Below are 6,333 nucleotides of genomic sequence, written 5' to 3'. Positions count from 1 at the left end.
TTGTAGTACATAGGGGGGTCTGCTGGTAGAGCAGGGGAATCTACATAAGGTCCCTAATCTTTGAAACGGACTCTCCTACCCCAGTTTGAAAAAGCATGGTTTAAAAGTCTGAGTAAGTGGGTTTAGAGCATTCTCACTGATGTGGTAGTAGGCAGAGGGCTCCATGCACAGGGGCCATTGTAGAGGGAAAACCTGAAGATGAGTGAAAAGAATATGGGGTGAGATGCAATGGAGTGGCAGGAAGGGGGTGGGCATTAATAAAAAGTGAGCAGAGACACAGGCAGGGATGGAGCTGTGCAGAGCCTGTCAAACAATGTAAAAACAAAAAGCAGGGCTTGCTAGTTCATGTGTTCGAAGAAATAAACTAGAGCTATGCCTTACCTTGGATACAGCACTGATTTCTTTTGAGTACTTAGCGACCAGTTATTTTATAACCCCAAAATTGTGTTAGGTGCTTCACAGAAGGTTTAGAAAGACATAGCCTCTTCCAGAAAGATTCGTTCCAAATTAATGGTGTGACACAATGAGCGAACCTGTTGCACCAGTACTGCATGTGCTGGATGGCTGTCTATTGGGTGGAGATTAGTTTTGGGAGGGGAGGGAGAAGAGTTGCAGGAGGCCAAGAATTAGAGTAGCATGATGATACGGTTATTCTCACTGCAGGTGGCTGAATGGTTCCATACGTGGCTTTTTTAGTTCGGTGGGCAGGTGAGAAGCAGGACTTTATTCCTAGTTCCTGTAGGTTTTTAAATCTATTGCATGCATGATCTGCACTCGATGCCTGTGCTTTGTTTAATAATAAGGTGTTACATTTTGCACAAGTATATACATTTAGAATTAACCAGCAACTTCTACTGGCACTGAAAAGTAGCATTTTTTTGGTAACTCCCATCACAGCTCTTGATTTTCTTGTCACTTTCTGCTCTGGCTACTCTAGCTCCTGTATCCTCTTGCTTAAGTTTTGTATAGTTTAATGAAATTTGTGTGTAAACGTGCTTGCAACCAATGAATTTATTATTGGAGGAGGAGACCTGGGTGATTTAACAGATTTTTTTTTTTTTGCCATTATCTTGGGAGTTCTTTGATATTATTCTGGTAGCATTTCACAGTGGGTAGAGGATAGTGTTTTACTGCTGATGTTCAGCAATTCTGTGTCAATTCTGCTCATGTATTCATCAGCTTGAGCTTTCTAGGGTCTGACACGCCTAGGAACTACAATTTGTCTTGTAGCTAAAACCAATGTTTTATTGAAAACATTGCAGTGGAATAACGTGTGCAATCTAAAACGTGTGTAATAAACCAAATTGTCCTGCTTGGAGCCTGAATGTTTAACAAAGAATCAAATCAACACAGGTCTTTAAATTCTGAAAGAAATGAAAATGTAGTTGAAGCAGTCTTGCTTGGCAATACTGTAAAATGATGGTAGATATTGTAATCTTCAGGATAGTGTTAATTTCCTAGGTCAAAGATGACTAAAGTATGGCTTGCAGCTACTCTTTTATTTAATATGAAGCCATGGCCCATGCTGACCACTGGTCCCAGCATGCAGTGCTCCATGACTGGATGATTGATTAATTGGCTGAGGAAGTAGTATTTAATGATGGCACCTGTAATTTCCAAGTGTGGGGGTAGAAAGGCACGTAGAGAGCCAAGTAATTTTATCCCAAAAATGACTTAAATAAAATATTAGAGAAACAAAAACTGGTGGGTCAAATCTTAGTTATCTTGTAATGATAATTCAAGCACATTGTTTTAGTTGGGGTGGGATTCTTGCCATACCTTAGAGGACACCATAATTACAACCAGAAAAACTATCACAATTAGCTGACCTATTAAAGAAAGGAAAAGAGAAAAATAAAACAAAACATAAGCAGTAAACAGTGTTTACTTCAGTTACAATCTTTGTCTCTCTGGAGAGCTGTCACAGATGACCCCTTTGCCTGTGAGTCTACCCCAGTGTAGGACACTTCTCTAGGTAAGAGAAAACCAAAGTGTATATTTCCCCAAATCCAGTAAAATCCTATTTTAATGTATCCTGTATGTGCAAAGGAATCTTGTTTAAGGATTGATTTGTTTGGTTTATCATGGATAATTTACCTCTGCTGATTTATTAACTGTTTAGGTTATCTTAAGCCCTATAAAGCTAAAGAAAATATTTTATCTCAGTCACTTAAAAAAAAGAAAAAAAAAAGAAAAAAAGGCTATTTGAGTGCTCTTGAAACAGGCAAATTAATTAACATTAAGAATGTAAAATTCAAATTAAATCCCAGTATTTCTCTCTCTGTTCATTAAGGTTAGCTAATGTTGGCTCTTCAGGAATATGTTTTAACAATCTGCTGTTTAACAGGATAGGCTCTTAGTACCTTGGATGCCAATAGCACTTCAATATCCCATTCAAATTATTTCAAGGAAAAAATTAGGTCTAATCCTTGGCAGTGCTTTTGCAAACGCCATTTCACCAGTGATGCTGAGGTCAATGATGTCGTCAGGTTGCAGAAGCAGTGCTGCAGTGGCACTCATTCAGCCACTCCATCCCTTGCTGGAGGGATGGAGAGAAACTTCTGGTCCCAGTTCCCCCAGCAGGGACCTCATTCTGTTCCCTGCTAATCCTCCACTCCTCCTGCAGGGACTCTGGTCTCTCTTGGTTGGGCAGTCTCCCTTCTTTGTTATCCACACAGCCTATGAGTTGGTGCTGCCAGGAGTCAGGTTGTCGCTGGAGCACACCACATCACAACACCATTTGACACAGCCCACCATCCCTGTCTGTGCAGTGTGGGGTGGCCAGGGTGAATTTCAGTGACATTGTGACCATGCAGCCAGAGTGACACTCTGGACTGCTCTGGCAGCAGCCATGCTGATTAAAGCACCTAAGCGTTCCCTCTTTAGAAGGATATTAACTTGTGACGAGTGAACTCTTTTGTATGCAGGCTAAAGTGTGTTCTGTAGCTTGCGACACTGAGCAATCTGCTTGAGGACCAAGAGGAAAATTACACTTGTAAGCAGACCCTGTTAAAAGAACTCCATCTTCTATGTGCTTATTACAGGCCTCTGCTGCAAAACAGTTCATTCTAAACAGAGCCTTGAATCAATGACCACTTTTGACCCTGTTTTGCTTTGATACCTATCTCACTATTTCCCCCCAACCCTTGTTTATCAATAAATTCCAAACCAATTCACTGTAAAATACACTCGAGTACAAGCTCCTAGTGATTGGAATTAGTATATTTCATAATCACTGCCGTGTCACAAGGGATATCAAAAATTTCCCCAAACTTTAACTCTTGTACTCCACTGTAACAGGTATCTATGGGTGGTAAAATTATCTGTCAAGGTAACTTTTCCAGACAACTACTGATATTACTGAAATTGTTAGAGGCTGTTTATCAGAAGATGTGTGAGGTTTGAATTATTGCTAGCCATCTGACTAGATAAGAACAGCCATACTGGTTCAGACCAAAAGTCCATCTAGTCCAGTATCCTGTCTTCTGACAGCGGCCAATGCCAGGTGCCCCAGAAGGAATGAACAGAACAGGCAATCATCGAGTAATCCATCTCCTGCCGCCCACTCCCAGCTTCTGGCAAACAGAGGCTGGGGACACCATCCCTGCCCATCCTGGCTAATCGCCATTGAATGAGCTAGCTGTAGCAGTAGTGTAGCAATGCTGACTTGCTAGGTCTCCTTGACGGAGCTGTTCCAGTACCGGGCAACTGTGAATCAGCTGGAAGGCGGAGTTTGAGACTTACATTAGACACAGAAACTAAAAGCTCAGAGCTACCTCCTCTCATCTCTTAAAGGAGTAGTGGTGGTTTTTCTTAGACGGTTAATATTGATCCATCACAATTTTTACCTGGATTTCACTAGCAATGTCAAACATGCGCCTAATCCTTCATTCTAGTTTAACAAACCTGTACAGGTTCTCTCACAGCTTCACAGTTGTCACTATGTTGCATGCCACAGCTGGGACTTCAAAGTAGCAGTGGAGACAAAACTGCTGCTCTGAAAGTGCTGGCCTCTGCCGTAGGAGCCGAAGATTAGCTGTACAGGGCCTGTGAAACATAACTGAGCATTTCTGATTCCCTCTAGGACAGAGCAGTGGTGTATTTACAAGAGTGACTCTCTCTCATAATTTTATACAATCCTCCTCATGCACCCAAGTGTCGGGGGAAAATTGACCCCTAATTACTGTGTGTGTGGGATAAGGCTCCATTTATTGCTGTAGGTAACCATGGGTGGTTGTTTCCTGACTTTCTGTTATGGTCGAGTAACAAAATAATTTGTTTCTGGGGAGATATGTCACTGCATCTGCGCTGAACACAGTAACCAGTGCCAGGACAATTAAAACTTGCAGGATATTTGATTCAAATAATTTCAAAGGTGGAACGGAGGGCCTGAAAGGCAGGGTATCCTTTCAGATCTCTAAAGTACACCCACTGCAGAGTTTCTACAGCAACGGGGCATAGTGGGCTTTAGCATTCTTTCAGCCTCTTGTATTTTTAATCCTGTATTCTTGGCGGGAGGTGAGAGAGGGTGTGCACATTTCAAATGCCATCTGACTGAAGCTTGTTCCTTTGTCTATCTGTATAGCTTGGATACAGTCTTTTTGAAGTAAGTATTAACTCCATTAAGAAGTCTTTAAATTGAGTCTTGGGATAGAGTTGATTCTGATGCGTTTTCACCAAATAAGCCATAATTTTTAACAATGAGTGTAATTAACCATGGGAACAATTTACTGAGGGTCATAATGGATTCTCGATTACTGACCATTTTTAAATGCAGGATTGGATATTTCGCCCTGTGGTTTGGTGAGGGGAGAGATCAAGGATGTTGCAAGAGAAGAGGTGGAATTGGATATAGCTCTGCTGGCTTTTTAATTAGCTTGCTGAGAAGTATGAAGTCTGTAGAGTGAATTGGATGCTAGGCCACTGATAACATCAAGAAATGGCTTAGCACTGGCTGGACTGTTGCATATGTTATGCTGGGAGTTGAATGTCCCTTTGGAAAGGAGAAGTTGACTCCTGGTAGAGTTTACAGATGCTCTTGACTTTCAGTAGTCGTGAGGAGCATGATCAGAGGCACAGGTCATCGATGGTTCAGATGTTTTGTCAGATCTTCCAGGGCTTCTGTTGTCTGGCAGGGCCAAATTTCTGGAGGGAGCATGCTACATGGGATGCAGGATTGATTTTTTTGCTGTTTCTCTTGGGTTGAGTAGAGCAGTTCCAGGTTGACAAGAGGACTTGCTCACTTCAGTGGTTCTATAGGGTGTGACTTTGCTCTTTGTCACCTCTCTAGACAGAAGCCTGATAGGATAGATGGGGCTTACACTGTGCTCTGCAGGCCAAGAGAGAGCTATTTCCAGAGTCAAAGGCCTTGCCCTTTGAATGTCCTGCCTTCCCAGTCCTTAGATATTCCAGTGGAGTGGCTGCTAACTCAGGCACCCTAGATGAGGTCATCTGTTGTGGCAGTAGATGGGGGGAGAGGGGGAAAAAGCTACCTTTTCAAGTAGCTAAGAACCAAAGTGTGTAGGGCCTCGTAGATCAGTGTCAACATCTTTACATTGCACCTGGGAGCAGATGGAATCAAATGCAGTTGAGAGCTGGGATTTTCATGCTCCATTCATCTCATGCTCCCAAGCAAGTGGACAGCCACACTTTGCACCAGCTGTTGCTTGTGTGTGACCTTGAAAAGTAGCCCTGTGCAGAGTACATGGTAATGAGTTAATCTGGAGGTCATAACAGCTTAGGCAGCAGCAAGAAGATTCATGTCTCAGAGAAATGATCACAGTTACCATATATGTGTGTTGGTGGTGGGGGGGGGGGTTGAGGAGGAGGGAGGGATTTCTCCCTATCCCCCCACATGGGAACATATAGGTCTTTTATTTTCAGTATCATAACTGTCAGCTTTGGAAAACGCCACCTGTGTGGCATGACCGTGCCATCTGTCCAGAAAATGAGTAGCTCCAGTTTCTTCTATGAACTGAAGCAGACAACACGTGGTATCATTGGCATCCCTTCTCTATGCCAGTAAAATGCACTTTGGTGTGTATACCACATCTTCATTCTCATGTGGCACCTTGTAGAACACTGGCAACATTATGAAGTGCAACATAACACAGGGAGTCTGCTGCCTAATGAAGATACTGTCTTTGCTGTTGTCGCATTGCACCCTGCAGTGATTACAAAGCTCTCTGCTTTTTTTTAATGTGTGAAGTAAGAAGACAGTAGCCTAGCCTGTGTGAATTCACCAGCAGTGTTCTTTGCAAGCACTGTAAAGTCAGAAACAGGGGCTGGAATGAGAGGAGAAAGGGATTCCAGAACACTCCTACAGCACTGAAG

The sequence above is a fragment of the Eretmochelys imbricata genome, chromosome 2 (genome assembly GCF_965152235.1).
Source record: "Eretmochelys imbricata isolate rEreImb1 chromosome 2, rEreImb1.hap1, whole genome shotgun sequence".
Classification (NCBI taxonomy): domain Eukaryota; kingdom Metazoa; phylum Chordata; order Testudines; family Cheloniidae; genus Eretmochelys; species Eretmochelys imbricata.
Note: the sequence above shows the minus strand (reverse complement) of the source record.